The sequence below is a fragment of the Balaenoptera borealis genome, assembly GCF_965194805.1.
Source record: "Balaenoptera borealis genome assembly, chromosome: 14".
Taxonomy (NCBI): domain Eukaryota; kingdom Metazoa; phylum Chordata; class Mammalia; order Artiodactyla; family Balaenopteridae; genus Balaenoptera; species Balaenoptera borealis.
In genome coordinates this window covers 55,161,365-55,179,125 of record NC_138875.1, presented here as the reverse complement: position 1 = coordinate 55,179,125, position 17,761 = coordinate 55,161,365, and the positions used below count along the sequence as shown (strand labels likewise).

The 17,761-nt window shown below is 37.4% G+C and overlaps 1 protein-coding gene and 1 long non-coding RNA gene across 8 annotated transcripts in view; one reads left to right on the top strand and one right to left on the bottom strand.

Annotated features, from left to right (window-relative positions):
• The window catches only part of LOC309610552 (uncharacterized protein), a 386,618-nt gene extending 384,081 nt beyond the window's left edge, over positions 1-2,537 (top strand). Inside the window, exon 7 of the mRNA XM_082353612.1 lies at positions 107-2,537. The gene's annotated coding sequence lies outside the window, so the exon portion shown is untranslated. The remainder of the gene's footprint in view (positions 1-106) is intronic.
• Positions 1-17,761, bottom strand: part of LOC309610582 — a 174,682-nt gene that overhangs the window by 114,412 nt on the left and 42,509 nt on the right. For all 7 annotated transcript variants that reach the window (XR_014234049.1, XR_014234050.1, XR_014234051.1 and 4 more), the window contains one exon: positions 14,642-14,715. This is a non-coding gene — a long non-coding RNA (uncharacterized lncRNA). The remainder of the gene's footprint in view (positions 1-14,641; positions 14,716-17,761) is intronic.

The window sequence follows — 17,761 nt, the reverse complement described above, 5'->3', positions numbered from 1 at the left end:
ATGATGGAAGGAATGGTTCTAAACACATGATGATGCTTACCTTATAAACACCTAGAATTTTATTATTTCCTGCCCACCTTACTTCTCCTTCCCTTTTCTTCTACAGATCCTGTGAGCCTTGCCGATGGCCCCTGCCTTCAGGTTGGAGTGGCAACCCTGATTAGAGAAAGAAGTATAGCAGGAGATGCAGAGACACCCTCTGATGACTAAGAGTTGCTGCAAATCTGTCAGGTCTGACAAAGATGGGTTCTTGGAGGTGTTTGAATTGACTCTGAGTTTCAAAATTCTCAAATTCAGAATCCTCTCAAGCTCACATATTCAAAACCACAGGTTTGCAATAAAGATGCATTTCCTCTCACTAGCTTCCTGATGCCCTGCTTAGTAATGGAGTCTTGACTTGAAGTCTAGCCTTCCTGAGAACCAATCCTGCCAAGAACTTGACCACCTACTGAGGGAAAAAGGCCCAATTCTGCTCTTCTTAGCCTCCCCTCAACCCCTATCCCTAACCCTGACTCCCTCAGGCCTTAGGGGGCAGGCGTCCTACTGCCATCGGCCAATCAGAATGGCTGCCTGGCTTCCAGGATTACTGTCGCCCTTTACACCTCTTCCTTCACTGCATTCTGCCTGCTGGATCTCCTCTCTACATGGTCGTGCTCTCTAAAACCATGTATAAGCTTGCCCAGTTCTTTGAATACCATGAATTATTGCATATCAAACTTCAGTGTACATGCAAGTCAATGGGAATTATGTTTGTTAAAATGAAGATTATAATTCCCTAAGGCCTGCGGTGGGTGGCAGGGGACGAGATTTTGCACGTCTAACACACACTCAGTTAATAACTCTGCTGCTTGTCTATGGACCAGACTAGTAACCGTAACACATTAGCTTGCCTGATTGTCCTCTCCAGCCTGGTATCTAGCACCTGTCTCAGGTGCCTCTACCCTCCCAACCCCTTGGAGATGTGGAGCTGAGGACCTGGCCTCGACAATGACAAAACCTAGGTATTAATGAATGCACAGCTTTATCTCATTGTTCCAAGATGGCCACTACATTTGGCAGGAATTGGTGTTTCCCATCATTTCATTTGGCTAAGGAAAAATTTCTGCTAGATAGGAATTTCAAAAGTCACCTTATTTATCCCTTTCTTCCCACCAACAGCTACCTCCAAACTGCCAGACTCTCATAGGAACAGGCTGTCACCTGCGATAGCACTGGTGACAAGAACTGGGGGCTCCCTCTTCTTGACCTGCTGCTCCTTCATTTGTGAAAATTGTAGAGGCATTTCTCCATCTTCAGCACCTCACACCACCTGCACTCAGAGAAAGAAATTGTCACTGCACATAAGAGAAGCCCAGTACTCTCCTTGTGGTTGCAGAAAAGTGTTATATTGGATCAATGAACCACTCTGCAGAGCTAGGGGTCAGGGTCAAGGAACTTTTGCACCCCGTGAGACCGTCAGGGTCCCCAAAATCTATAGTTAAGGAACACAGTGCTTGCTTGCTTGCCAGCCACTGGTTACTTTAAAATCTCCAATGTTGTGAAAAGAAAGTTAGATAGCTTGTGGGTTTATTCCCAGCTGACTTTTTTTCTCTTTTGAAAGGAAAAGCAGCAGACCCTAGTGGATTAAGAAAACACTGGAGAACAGCAAGCCATGCAACACCTCAGCTGCCTTTCTCTGTGTGTACACGTTTCTCTTTTCCCAACAGCAGTGAGAGAACCATGGCATCTGAAGTAAAGGCTTAGCTGAAAGGGAGGATTAGAGTCCAGGTTTGAGAGAGGCCCCTGAGGCCGCCAAGAATTTGCCCAGTTAACAGCTCTGCGTTTGCAAGGGACCGTGACAAGACTGATAGAATCTATGACCGCTTTAGAAAAAATACTCCAAGGAAAAATTATATTTCTGCTTTTATTCATGTTTGGTTCAAAAAAGTAAAGATGCTATTAACCATTTTTCTCCATACTGATCTTGACTAAATTCTTCCTCCTAGCATTAACCTTACTGTTCAGACTAGTTTAAATACTTAAACTAGTTCTTGTTCTATTGCCTCCTGCAAACATATATATTTATATATAGGTGTTCTTTTACATTCTCTGATATTTCAGATGTTCAAGAACTTCAAATCCTTCCTAGGCATCTTAGACTATATTGAATAAGTTCCGGCTAGTGACATTTCTCTACCACCTGATAGCCATCCTTCACCTCTGGGCGTGTGTTTACAGTTAGACAGTGGAGGTCTGACAGAGCCCATCCCACTTTAGATGGATAAATCTAAATTACTTGGTTCACATCAACCAATTACGCATTAAGCATTTATCAGGTGCCTTTTTGTCAGTCACTGTGCTAGGGGTGAAGATGGGGGAAGAGGGGCGTAAAATAAAAAAGACCTATTTCATTCATGACTCTCATGAACTCACCATCTATTGCTGAAATCAATAGGCCAATAACAGCCTAGTATAAAGTTTAAGTCTTTCACATTTCTTGGCTGTTCTTTTTTATGTTGCTAACACTCATTTTCTTCATAGTTTATATCACTGTTTCATTTTACCACGCTTTTTCAGCTTTATTGTGGTATAATTGATAAATAAAATTGTAAGGTATTGTAAGTGTACAACAGGTGATCATTTGAACACTATGGACACAGTTAGTTTTAATTTTTTTCTTAAATATCAGTGAGATCTACTCATGACCCTGTATGTGCTGCAACTTCATTCATCCCTCATACATATATACATATATGTATATGTACACACTTATACACGTCTTCCAACATAAAAAAATCACTGTATCTCAAGATAGCATATATCATTAGAGTTATGCAAATATTTTATCTAACTTGTATCTGGCATTTAGCATTAACTTGTATCTGGCATGAATTTTCGACGTTCAGTTCCACTGTGTGGCTTATAAGCTGTATCAACAGCCACAGTGAAGAAAGTCGTGTGTGTAGGGGGTTGCGCAGTTGGTTTTTTAAGAAATCAGCCGTACGTAGAATAAGGTGAATAAATACGTTCATGGAATGTCTTTCTCTTTGAAAATGAATTCCTCTTCCAGGTGAGAAAGCATCCGAGAGTCCCCGCCACCAGCTTCAGAAGCGCTAGCAGCGTCGTCAAGCGGCCGCACAGCGCGGGGAAGCCTCCGCCCTGGACTCGCGTCAGTCCTGGCTTGTGCCGCACTTCTCCGGAGCCTCAGTTTCTTCTCTCGTTAAACGTGGACAGTAGGTATAACTTGCAAGGTTTTTGTACCGATTAAGATGTTGACCTGAACAAGAGTCTGGGAAGGCCTCCCTAGAAGTCTGAAAAGCGCTGAGCAGTCAGGATCTCCTAAAACTCATGAGATGTGCTTATAACTGGGTGTGGGTTGTGCTGCCCTGGTCCTCAGGGTGCTGGGAGCCTGGAGAGAGTTTGACATGTGAACTGTGAACTAGAACCTGAACTCTCCATCCGCCACGCAGATGGGGCTTCCGGGCAGTCCCTTCCCTCTCAGGGTGTGCCCGCCCTTCCCCTCTGCACCCTGTACTTCTGTGTTTGGATCATTTCCCCCCTGAGCTTTATTTCAGTCCCCAGTTTTGCTCAAGTTGTTTGGTTAACCTATAGCTCATTCACTAATACAGCTATTTTCTAATTCATAGTTTTCATACCCATCAACCCATACTTAAAAACAGGATAATCACAGCCCTCGTCAAACAGAAGAGGAATCATTGCAAATTGATAGAAAGAAAGCACATTGGTAGAAAAGGAGGGCTTGGCCGGGCTGAGAATTTTCTCTTTGGTGCTGGCCTCTTGAATAGCTGCTGAAATCGCTTGCTGTAGGACGGTCCCTCCAATTCCCACACTCTGATGGCCTCAGGTCCCTGACGGCCACAAGGTAACCAGGGACACTGACCTAAGGCTTGGATGAGTTTGACGTGGGCGGAGTGCAGGAAAGGGTTAGGATTCCTCCACATGCTCGCTCTCTATTCAGCTACCCGAGGGTAGAGAACACGTTCTCTCCCCGCCTCCCTCCTTCACTCTCTTCATTCCTTTCTCTGAAATTCTCATTAAAAAAACCATAATCGAAGTGATATTAAGTCATTTCCTATCGCAAGAAACTAAAACATACACATAATGAGAAGGAAGCTAGTTAGAAGTTTGTACACGAAGTGATATTAAGTCATTTCCTACCACAAGAAACTAAAACATACACATAATGAGAAGGAAGCTAGTTAGAAGTTTGTACAAGCCGTGGCTTTACAGACAAAAATTTTAAACGCTGTTTTGCCCCTGCATAGAAAAATTAATCACATGGATGTGAAGACATGCTTTTCCCTCTCTCTCCCCAATCTTCTGCAGCCCTCCTCCTCACCCAGACCTTTAGAAAGAAAACATAATGGCGAGAGGTAGATAAGGAGGCAGTCAGCACTGGAATACAAGAATTTCTGGGGGTGCTGCAAGTGGGGCTCTGACATCACCAGATTCTCAAGAAAAACACCGCTGATGAGATTTTCCTCTAAGAAGGTGAGGGGGAGGAACCCAGCATATTCCAGCACCCGGATGTCCTTATGTGCCCCTGTGTGCTCATAAGTGGACAGGATATGAAAGACAGAAAGGAGAAACCAGCATGTGTTACCGGCATCACGATGGATAACATTTTCAGTAACTAAGTACTATCATTTGAGAAATGCGATTTTCAAAACAAGACTATTAAAATTGAAGAAAATATTCTAAGTTGGGGTTTGTAAGTAAGTACTAAAGGCTAATTGGCAATAGCATTTAAATTACATTTTTGTGGTGTACTTTTAATTTACACAAGAACCAGTGAAACTAATTGATGTCAGAAATTGAATCCACATTCATGTTTTAAAAGTCAAACACAATCATGCATATCTAAAATTAACTAAACAAAATTTGAGGTAGGATGAAGTGAATTTTTGTATAAAGGAAAAACACTTTTACTCAAAAATCCTAAAAATACTATATATATATAGAGAGAGAGAGAGAGAGAGAGAGAGAGAGAGAGAGGAGAGAGAGAGAGCCAACCCAAAACAAACCTTAAGATACTGAACCACTTTCATATTGATGTAGAGGCATATGTGTATTTATTTGTTTATATGACTTTTTTTAATCTGCATGAATGAAATCGTTAAGCCTGGAGAGTTTATAACAATGCAATGCATTTGCAGTACCTGTTGCCATGGATATAATCATTGTCCCTGATGGGAACTGTAAAAATGGCCCAATCATGCTGAGAGACTAAACACTGTTACCGACCACTACCTACCTATACAGTGTTTGTAATTTATACTGTTCCACATACATGATTTGGCTTTATGTAAAAATACGTTAAATTAAATAGCTAGGGGTTTCTATCACTCTGGCTTTTGTAATGTAGAATTTAAAAAATCTACCAAAAGCAGCCTTCTAAGCATGTAATATTTGCTGAACTATTCTTCATTTTGTTTGAATTTTGCTCATAGAATGGTGGTTTCAATGTATTTGTTTTATAAATGGCATTTCTTCTCAAGGAGATGACATCCTCTTAATGTTTGAAATGCTAAGTGTGTGATTTAGCCCAATTATTACTGTGAATCAATATAGTTTTACCTGTAGAGTCTTAAACAAATTACTTAGTCTCTGAGCCTACTTTACACAATACGTAAGGCAGGGATAATAACATTCCCAACTCATACATGTTTTGTGAGCATTAAATGAGATAATCCATGCGAGAGCTGAACACAGTCCCTGGCCCAGGGCAAATTTCAATAACTGCCAACTATTAGTATGGAACGAACTGTTGATAATCAACTCTGTAACACTTTCAGGCAAGCCAAGGAAATTCATCAGTGACTGTGGATATGAAATAGTTAAGTCAGCCCTTGAAATAGTCAGAGATGTCTATGTTTATGGCCTTAAATATTAGTCATCTGACTTCAATATTTCTCCTGTCACTAATTAGTTAATTTTGGCTAATGAGCCATTCATTCTCAACAAAATGTTTGAGGAAATTTTAGTAGTAGCACAATCTAAGTACACAGACTCCACTTTCTTTTCCTGTGGTTTCTGTGACCAAGACTAAAGTCATGATTTCTGAAGGTTAGGGGCCCCTTCAGTCTTAGCATGAATTTAGTTAGTGCTATAAAAAACACAGAGTGAAAGGCGAAGAGCAGAAATGGACCTGGGTCTGCATCATGGCTCTGCTTCTCTCTCTCTGTGTGACCTTGGCCTGGAGAGTCACCCTTCCTAAAGTTCAGTTCACTTATCCATACAACGAAAATCATACCTCTCTTGCTTGTTGTGAAAATAAAGCTCCTAGTAAGTAGCAGATACTTTATTAACTCCATTTATTATTTTTAACATTTGAGAAAGCTGGGCTTAGTGTGCTCCTTATTCTTCTCTATATAATACTCACTCTTCACACTAATATTTGTAACTCAGATTGAATACTCTCTAACTGTGATCCAATTACATAAGAAGACCTGTAGACCTGATCTCAACCTTTCTGTGGCTGATGAGTGGCCACATCAGTTCTGATTCACTTCCCATTTTTTTCCCTAAAGAGTCATTCCTTTTTTCCCAAGTACTGTATATATCTGCACCTCCTCTCATAATATGTCTCTAATAGTTACTAGGGACCACGTCTTCCCCAGGAGAAGGGAAAAACAGAGATGTATCAACCTAAGGATTGAATTTGGTAGGTAGTGGGTTAGCAACTATTGATATGTCTACCCTTGAAAAATACCATCTTATATACTCCCTCCATCTCTCTGGGCCATTGAGAACCATTGCTCTTACACAGAAGGAAGCTTCACAGATAGATATGTGCTATTGGGAAGTTGGGTGGGAGGAAAGTACTTGATTGAATAGGCTTCTACAGCTGTGTGGAACCAAGACTTGAAGATCTCTTACATCCAGGATGCTGTGCATTTCACAATAAGGCAAATGGTGTCTGGGAGAGGAAGTACTACAGAGGAGGGTTGCTCTTGGGATAGAGAGAAGTGGGAGATGGTGGAGACCTCAGAGAATCAGAATTCTCGTAAAGGAACCAGAGTACTAACTAGGGAACAGAATGATTTGGTGGAAAATTTGTGAATTATTAAACAAGGCTGAAACCATGAACGAAGGAGAAGAAAGTATGTGACCATGTACACTTTAGAATGTGTACCTAATTTAATAAGAAATTAGAGATGAGAAATGGACAGAAGATTATTGTATAAACAGGCAATAGTAAACTGTAAGTAGGTAGCCAATCCTTAGTGGAAAAGTATATGCCATGTTTTACATACATCCACTCATTCACATATCATTATTATTATTGTTATTATTATTATTTAATTCCAGAGGGTATGAAGGAATAAGACATTCCTTACTCTGCATAAGCTATATGGTTGAGAAGAAATACACAATTAACCTTTAGTCTGTGCTATGTTTTAGAAGTTGGAAACAGAAAATAGCTTCACAAAGAAGACATTTTAGTTTGGCTTAGACTTTCATGTTGGCTTATTTTACTTTTTTCAAGTGAGGATGGTGAGAAATGTTTTTGATGCCAAGAGAACAATATGATTAAAGTCACAAAGGTATGAAAGTATATGACATGCTCAGGAAACCACAAAATTCCAGCATGGCTGTGGAATAGAATTTATTGGAAAAGATAATGAGAGCTCGGTCTCGACATACAGGTTGGAGCCAAATGGTGAAGGACATTATAGGACATCCAAGAAGTTCAGATGTTACCTTGTGTAATAAGGGAGGCCTCTGAAGTTTTATTTGCTTGTTTTATTTTTATTTTGTTTTAACCCAAATCAAAATTGTTTTTTTCTAATGATTATGAGAGCAACTTACATGCATTATATCCCAGAAAGATAGCCACTGCTGATACAATTTATACCCTCCCAGTATTTATATTAATTTATATAGAAAAGTAGATAATGGTAGGTCCCAAGTTCCCCTCACTGAGAAGTGCAGCCTTGGTAGAACCACGTGGTCCCACCGCTTCCTATTTGTAATTGAGTAGATGGGGGTAAACACACACACAAAGTCATATAACATGGAAGGGATATATATAAAGTACACTTGTAGTTTTGAGGGAGGGAGATACTGCTTCGGGCTGGAGGAATCAGGGTAAGCTTTGTGGGGAAGGTAGCATGAAATATGGACTGATTCATAAAATTATTTATGTCGGGCTCATGCCAATATATTTAGTGTTGCTCCAGTTTCAGTACATGTGCTGAGGAAGTGAAGCCTTAATATCCAATGAATGGTCATGTCTGTCCTCTGCAGTGGATGTTCTAAAATTTAAGTAAGAAATAGGTCTCAAATCGTACCTACTTATCACTCACTCTTTAGAATTCACACTTATATGCCAACCAGTACAATCTCTCACCATTTATGAATGAGGAGTTAATGAGTTACTCAGGGTTACACAAGTAGTCAGAGATAGGACTAGTCTTGTATTATAGAATTCATGCCATCCTATCCATTTAGAGCCTCTTAAAAAAGGATTGCAAGACCCACTGAAATAAAAAGGGTAGTAAGTAAAATGTAACTATTGTTAAAGCAAAATTTTTCAAAAGATTGAAAAACATAATTTTCATACAACTATAACATGAGCGTATGTCCAAGATTGTATTGAATTCATTACATTAATGAGCCATTAAAATGGTTAAACCAGTCTAAAGAGCATTTGAGAAGCTATTTAAAGGCAGATTAGGAAGGGAATGTTAAAATAAGATAGCTGAGTTTGATAGAACACAGGTTACAATAAACTATAATTTGGGGGTTTATCTGTCATACCAAAGTGAAAATATTTGCCTCACCACCAGACAAAAATGTTCAAATTTACCTCTGCTCCAGTGAAGTTGTAAAATAGTCCAGATAGTATAAAATTAATCGAAAGTACAAGCCCCTCACTGAGAGAATACCTAGTAAACTTTCCCTATTTTCAAGTTCCAGATAATTTTTCTCACAGTGATTTATAAAGCTTCATAACTTTGACCTCAGATATCCTTTCTGAAAATTATATTAATATGTTCATTTATCTCTAGTACAGAACCTTTCAAATATAAATAGTCATCCTTCTGGAAACAAATACTATTGAAAGGCCACAGACTCGTGTTTTATTTTCTTGGATCTTAATGCTGCTATAAGAATCACAGCTCTAGCAAAATGTGTTTGAGAACTTGTTAGAATAAATTCCGTATTCTGCATTTATATTTAGTCAGAAGGCTGAAGACAGATCTCTAACAAACAACATAAGGAATAAGTTAGAACTAGTTGAGCTTCCTATCGACAAGAATTATTTGACTGTTTCTCAATGGACCAAAGAAGTGAGTATGAGTTGCTTGCAATGGAATATACACTTTTGAAACCTGTGGTCTCCTTCACCTCATTCATTCACCAGGATTTCTCTAGCAAACATTTTATTTTTAATTCCTAAGAGCTACTTGCTGTGGAAGATATTAACATTTATAAGAGATTTTATCATTCTTTAATGAGAATGTTTTAAAATGGTTGCAAACGGTATTACTGTGTGTTTGACACCTTCAGTTACCTACTTGGTGGCATTTCCATATTTTCGTTCCCTCAGCTTTCCTCAGAAGAAGATGAAGCTATAGTCTCCTCTCAGATGTGGAACCACATCAAAAGGGATAAGGAAATAGCTGGAGATGAGTTTTTTTGAACAGTAGTGTTGTTCCTGTGTAACTGATGTTCTAAAATTTAAGTAAGATATTAGTCTTAAATTCTACCTATAGGAAGCTACTTAGGACTTACACTTCAGAACATACTCTTACAAAGCAATGAGTAGAATCTCACCATCTATGGATGGGGAGTTATGACTTACTTAGGGTCACATAAGAGACCACAGAAGAAACTATAAAAGGACACCGTTCAAGCAAAAGTATAAATGACTATAGTGTAAGCTCCATGAGGGCACGGATTTTTGTCTTTTTTGTTCCCCATCATATCCCTAACACCTAAACAAGAATTATTTTACTGCTTCTCAAATGCACAGCACATAGTTAACACTTCAAAAATATTTTCAAAAATACATTACATCACATCAAGACTAAGATTCATCCAACATGTGAAAATCAAAGTTAATGTATACTAGGTCAATATGCAAAATATAGAATGATAAATGTCCATTCAGCCCCTGAAATCAAGCAATAGGCATCTAATTTCAGAATAGTATATGCATATTATGACATTTTATTTTAATGTAGTTAAATTAATATATTTACTACCATTTTAATGATTAGTGGCTCCATTGTATTAATCATAGTAAATATATTTTGCTTGGGTTATTTCACAGTGAAATTGAATTGTTAGATCACCAATCAATGCAGTTGACTGCAATTTCTTCATGACGCAGGATGCTCTGACAGAATATTTTCTTTTTTAATTTGCCAGAATGAAATATGCTAAAAAATAATCACCTTGGAATCCCCCTGAGTGATGAACACGAGTTTTTCCAGAGACACTGAATTTGCTTTCTTTCAGAGAGTCCTTTGGAAGCCTCACCTTCCGAGTAAGGGGGAAGTAATCAGAACCTTAATAGGCGATGCTTTAGAAGGGAAATGTTCTTGACCCCTAGTGGTGGATGTCTTGACAGGGAATCACATCTGAAACCAGCCCTGACTGGTAAGCTGCTAGAGCGCCACCCTGCAAGGTGGCAGCACATAAGGACTAGAGTTCAAGCATGGAGGCCTGTGGCCAAAATTAGCACCCAGAGAATGTAGGTTTGCTTTTACAGAGACATATTGTCATTAGTGTCAAGATTTGGATCGAAGAATGCCAGCCTTAGGAAAGGACAGTATGGGAAGGTGAGTGAACCAGTTCAAATGCAGCTGGGTACCCAACTGCGTTCTCTTAGCTCAGACATGGAAGCTGAACCCATGTTGAGAGAACACCTTAGTCCTCAGACTTCTTAAAAACTCAGGACCATGGAATCATCAAAGGAGAATATTAGAGACATTTTGGTTAATGAGGTAGGTGAAGTCTTGAGTCAATAATTGGAACTATTTTTCAAAAATTTAAGCATTTGCATCTCAAGTTTGTAGATTAGTACATCCAGATTACACTTAGCCATAGTAGATATAGGTTACAAAATACAAGACGCTATCAAGAGCAAATATTAGAATAATACTTGAAAATGCAAGACACAATAAATAACCAAGTTTATAATTTTCTAAATTGAAAGCATTTAGGTCAACTGAAATTCCATTTGATCACAAAGACTTTCATTGAACTCACATACGTGTTAAAATATTTTCTCTTTAAATATTTTTTATTAGTAAATATTCTACCTGCTACTGTTCTCCACAGTACTGAAAAAGGGGTAGTCGTTCTACAGACTTACATGAAAGTCAAATGACAATGGACAAGACAAAGGAGAAGGAATTTTAATGAAAACTGCTTTTTTGGATTTCCTCCCCATTTAGGTCACCAAAGAGCAGTGAGTAAAAAGAGTGGATATATGTATATGTATAACTGATTCACTTTGCTGAAACTAACACAACATTGTAAAGCAACTATACTCCAATAAAAATGAATAAAAAATTTAAAAACTGCTTTACTTTAGAAGATTTTGAGTTATGCTAATTTGAATGAGGAATTCATGACTATTTAGTACCAACCCGCCAACAGGTATCTGACTTTGATTTGCTAGGTGAAAAGGCTAGAACTATACAAGGCATGAATTACTGAGGGTAACACAAGAACCCACAGTAAGTTAGCTTTCTATAATATATCGATTTTCATGAGCTTGTTGGTCTAAATAATGCTTATTTCTAAGACTAATGTGAGTCATTCATCCCTGCTTAATTTAGCTCTAGTTTCCCATTTTATTTTGAACAGAACTTCTGTACCTTTTTTCTTTTTGACATATCCTTCAAATATCGCCAAACTCCAGAAATCCCAGCTGAGTACTCGCAGCTTTTTTCTGCTGTCATTTAACTAAGACTGATGGAGACTTGGACTCATCTGGCTGCTAGCAGTTGGGCACTCTTCCTTTCCCAGCTATTGTATTGTGATCTCCGTGAGGTCTGTGACTCTGTCTCAGTGCTTCAGTTTGTCATTAACACTTAGCCGGACAAAGAACAACACTTAATAATGACGTGTTGAGAAAATAGATTTATATTATACAAGAACTTGTGTATCTTTGCAAAGTCTTTCTCACTCTAAAAATTATCTTAATTATTTTTACTTGGAAAAGAGCAAAAAAATAAAATAAAATCCATGATTCATTCATTCATTCATTCTCTCTCTCTCTCTCTCTTTGGTTTCCTTTGTAACTAATTTCCATTTTGATATTATTTATTTTTTTTATGCTTAGTTTGGGTTTAACTTTTCTCTTCTTTTTCTAATTTACTAAGGTAGAAGCTGAGATCTATAATTTGAGACCTTCCTTCTCTAATATAGATGATTAAAATTATAAATTTCTTTCTAAATTCTGACTTTAGTGGCATTCCACAAATTTTGATAAAAGAATGTTCATTTTCATTCAAGTCAAAATGAAATAACCCATGGGTCAAAGAAGAAATCAATAGAAGTAAAATATTTTACATATATCCCATATAGTTGGAGATTCTCCAGGGACATCTTTCTTATTTATTTTTAATTTAATTTCATTTTGGTCAGAGAACATATTATATATGACTTGAATCCTTTGAACTTTAATGAGACCTGTTTTCTGGCCTATATTGTGGCATATCTTGGTAAATATTCTATTATTTGTTCATTTTTTTCTTCAAACATTTTTGTTCCTTCATCTCTCTCCTTTTCTTTGCAAAATCCAATTACATTCACGTTAGGCCACTTCACGTTTTCCCACAGTTCACTGATGTAATTTTGTTTCATTCTTTTGGTTTTTTTGTCCTCTGTATTCATTTTGGATAGTTTCTAGAGTGATGTATTCAAGTTTACTTATCTTTTCTTCTACCATGTCTAATTTTCTGCTAATTCCTTTCAATGTACTTTTCATTTCATTGTAGTTTAAATTTCTAGACATTTTATTTAAGTCTTTGTTATATTTTACATGTCTATATTCAACTTTTTAAACATCTTGAACAGGTATAATACTTTTTTTAATGTTTGTTAATTCTAATATTGGTGTCAGTACTGGATCAGTTTTGATTGGTTGATTTTCCTCCTCATTATGGGTCTTTAGATGCCTGGCATCTTTCATTGGATGCCAGACATTACAAATTTTACCTTTTTGGTTACTAGATATTTTTGAATTTCTCTAAATATTCTTAAGCTTTTCAGATTAAACTTTTTCTAAGTGTAATTACTTAGAAAGCAATTCCTGTCTTGCTTTTAAGGTTTGTTAGTGTGGCTCAGAGCAGCATTTAGTTTAGGGATAATTTTTCCCTCTGGCTAAGGTAAGATCTTTCTGAATTATCTACTCAATACCTTGTGAATTATGAGGTTTTCCATTCTGTCTGGTGGGACTTGGTACTTTTTGAGGCACTGTGTGGGTGCTGGGTACTTCCACCTCTAATCGCCTTAGATGGTTCTTTCCTTAGCCTTAGTTTGTTTCTACACATGCATAGGCCCATCAGTACTCTGCTGAATACCAACGAGTACCTTCTGAAGAGCTCCAGAGTCAGCTCTTTGTACAGGTCTTTCCTCTTCATTACTGTGGGTTGTAAACCATAGATGCCTTGCCCCCCTGTACTGTCGGGTTCACCTCCTTTAATCAGGGAGTCCGCTGGGTTCTGCCTGGGTTCTTCCTCACTCTGCCATGGTCTACAGACTCCAGGCATTAAGCAGTAGCAATCATGCGGCTCACTTCCTTTGTTTCCCATCTTTCAGGGTTCACTGCCCTTTGTTGCCTAATGTTCAGTATCTTGAAAACCATTGGTTTGTATGTTTCTCTCCATCTCTCTATCTCTGTCTCTTTCTCAATCTCTCCCTACCTCTCTCTCTGGCTTGTTTTTAATAGGAGGAAAAATTCAGACTCTGTTATCCCATCTTGGCCACAGTAGAAGTTTCCTTCTAAGCAAGCAGGACTTTTAAATAATATAAGGAAATAAGATGGGTTAAACACTTCAAGGCAAATAAGATCTTATTTGTAAACAAGTGTATTGTTTACATTTATTGTAAACAATAAATGTGGTCAGGCAATGGCCTCTTAAAGAGTCAGGAGGTTTACTGCTAATGTACTAGACAGAGTACTGCTGCTTCTGTAGACCATGAGAAAGTTGCGTAAATAGAGTTACTTAACATCAGTGGATGGATTATTTTATCAGCAAAGTGAATGAATTAGGCCAATTGACCACTGAGTACTTTTTAATGTTTGCATCAATAAACGGTGTTCTTTATTGTAAGTCCATTCTGCCCAATTTCTTAGTACCACATAATTTCACAAAATATTTATATTAAAATGTTAGAGGATATAACAACTATTTCTTCACTGAACTTTACCATCATATACTAAACAAAACTGGTATTAACTAATGATTGCTCAGTAATCTCCTATCTTTTGTGTCTATGTGTTGAACACACACAATACTTAAAATTGAAATCAGATCATTTCAAATATAGAAGTCTACAAACATGAACTATCTTGAGGCTGGCAGAAAAATAAATGCAAAAACCTCTCTCGGAGCCCAACTGACCTTTGCTGTTACTGATTTAACAAAATATTTCAATGAAATTCAAGACTGACCTTTCTGTACCACGTCTTATGACCGTTTTTCTGCTTAAGGAGTTAATCAGCTCAAGTCTCATTGTGCTGGGAACCTTAGAGAGGAAGAAAAGAAGAAAAGTTTTGTAGAGCAAATATTGAGGGACAGCACAGAATAAGAAAAAAAAAATGTGTCAGTATCAGGCAAATAGCTATCTGAAAACAGATATTCTTATTAGAACCTTTTAAACATTCATCCCACCCAAACCTTTCTAATCTTTTTTCTCACCTAAAAGTGTGAGCATAGTGCTGGGGAGGTTACTTTGGTATGCTTTTGAAGTCAGAAGAGGATGAAATGATCAAACTTGACAAAAAGGACGTTGCAGAAGAGTTATTAAATAGCAGTGCAGGAAAGTTTTCAGTTAAAAAGTGAACATAAATAACAGTTTTTGGAAGTGGAGAAATTGAATCATTTAAAACTATTCCTATGTAGCTCTCATTTCATTCTATTCTAATGATTCATGAGTAATAAATAAACAGAATAATTCATTTTTCACCATAAGTAATGAATATAATTATTCTTTTTTTTTCTCCTCTTGGTCCTTGCACAACAGAACAGTGACCACATTGGATCCATCATGTGAACTGGTACGAGGATTAGTTACCTAATAATTCTCACAAATCATCAGACTTCCTGGGAGCACAGAAGTCCCATTGTTTTTCTACTTAGCCTTTCTTTGCTTCAAAACATTCACCAGCAACTACTCCGTCTTTTTTGTTTCAAATTATGTTTGTTTATGTTGATGTTTGCACACTTTTATCACTCCATATTTCCTGATTTTAAATATTAAATGCTTGGATACATGATGAAACAGAAAAATGGTTTACTCTATGCAATCAGTTTAGACCACAAACATAATTTCACCTGAAAATTCCACAAACATGCATATAACTACTTCCTTTTTTATTTTTTAGAATACAGAAATTTTCTTCTAATTGTAACCTCTTACTATCATTGCTTAGCCAGGATGGAAGTTTGGAAGCTTACATGTATATGCTGTCCTGGCTTTTTTGGTGTTCTCTGTGTTAAAGTGAATAATCAATTAGTTAAATCTTTAATATACAAACGTGTCAGACCTCACCCTAGGTGCTGGAATATGCAAAAAGAGCAATATACATTTCTTACCCATTAGGAAATGTTAGTCTGGTATTCAATAATAATGATTAACATGAGTCTTAATTATTGAGTTACTTTTGCCTAATCATGACAGGATGGAGAGATTGGGAGGGGAGGGGCAGAGCCGCAGAAGGAAAGGACCTTTAATAACACACTAAAGAGTTAGGATTCTTGCCAGGTAATAGAGAAGGGTCAGGGATAGAAGGAAATCAATTAGAATGAAGTCTAAAAATATTAATCCAATACATTTGCTGATTGGGTAGGGGATGCAGGGAGAGGGAGAGGTATGGGGCAATCCCCAAGTATATGGTACAGAGGATCGAGACGATGATGTCACTGATGGAATTGCGAAATAAAAGAGGAAAACCTCATTTTAAAGGCAGATGACTTCCGTTTTGGTTATGTTCAACCTGAGTTTTCTGCAGAACTACAAGCAAAAATGCCCCACAGATATCTGATTAAAAAAATTATGCTCCTGAGTGAAGTTCAGCAACTCTTGGATTCAGAGTAGCAGCTTTGGAGGGATGAATTATTGTGTTTGAGATGCCTACTTGTTACTCAAATAGAAATGTGGCAGAGAGTTGGATATGTGGGTCTGGAATTTGGGGAGATCAGCTTGGTGCTTTGCGATGACCTAGAGAGGTAGGATAGGGAGGGTGGGAGGCAGGCTCAAGAGGGAGGGGACATGGGGACATATGTATGCATATGGCTGATTCACTTTGTTGTACAACAGAAACTAACACAGTATTGTGAAGCAATTATACTCCAATAAAGATCTATTAAAAGAAATGTGAGGGCGGAAATGGCATTTCAGACATGGAAAAGCTAAAGCTAAACCAAACTAAATTTCTTCCATAGACATTGTCTTAATCATTTAATTGAGAATAAACTCTTGGAAAAAAGAAGGAATAAATCAAGAAAGAAGACAGTCATGATATCCAAAAAAACCACTAGATGAACCAGAGAGGGTAATTAGTTCCTACTGCAGTGAGACAAGTGGGCAGTAGAACTAGGAGCATCCAATTTAAGCCAGCAGTGGAGGGCGGACGCCTCTGGGTGGAAAGTATTCGGTAAATAAAAGGAGGCGCTAGAATATACAAAACTATTGAAAACATGATGGAGTGTTGAACACGTTAGTTGGAGGGTTAATAAATATATGACTGTTTTCCAACTTGACATTGTGTGACATTGAATCTGTAGAAAAGGTTGTAATATTTGTATACAAAGCTTGGCTCTGTGGTAAATTCATCATAAAAATGTAAACACTATTTATTGTTTTTTTTCTTAGAATCAACCTATGGTTAAATCACAAAATGCAGTGTTATCAACCATGTCAAATCAAAGTAAATGTACAGATGATGAGTTGGAAGTGCAAGAGATGGTGGAAGACAGGGAAGGAAGATTAGCAAATGGAAGGTGCTCTTCAGAGGAGATGGGAAAATACATTGAGGTTTAATAATTTTTTTTTAAAAACTGCAGGTTTCACTGGTGTTGAAAATAATAATTGTGATGGAATTTTACTAAAGATGGGGTTCAAAGAGCAAAGGTATAATGGTGTAAGTGATCTAGATCTTTATCTATCTCAGAAGCAAATCAGTAAATAATTTTGAAGTCTCACCCATATATACCAGTGCAAGCATAATATGGAAGATATGAAAATACCTACTGGAAAAATTAAAAACAGAAATGCTGAAAATCATTGTCTTTGGGACTTGGGACTAGGAGAGGAGAGGAGTAAGGCAGAGGACTATTTCTTATTATAAAATCTGCTGGTTTTTAATCAAGTGCATCTACTATTTTAATTTTAAAAGCTGTAAAATGTATATGTTAGTTGACAACAGCCCCAAAGGGGTCAATTTTTGAAATTGTGTTAAATCTAATTTATTTAGTTTTTCCTTTACTATTCCATCGTTCATTCAACAGTTGCTATGTAGTAAGTATTTTAGGGGCTGAGAATATAGCGAAAATAAGACAGGTGAGGTTTC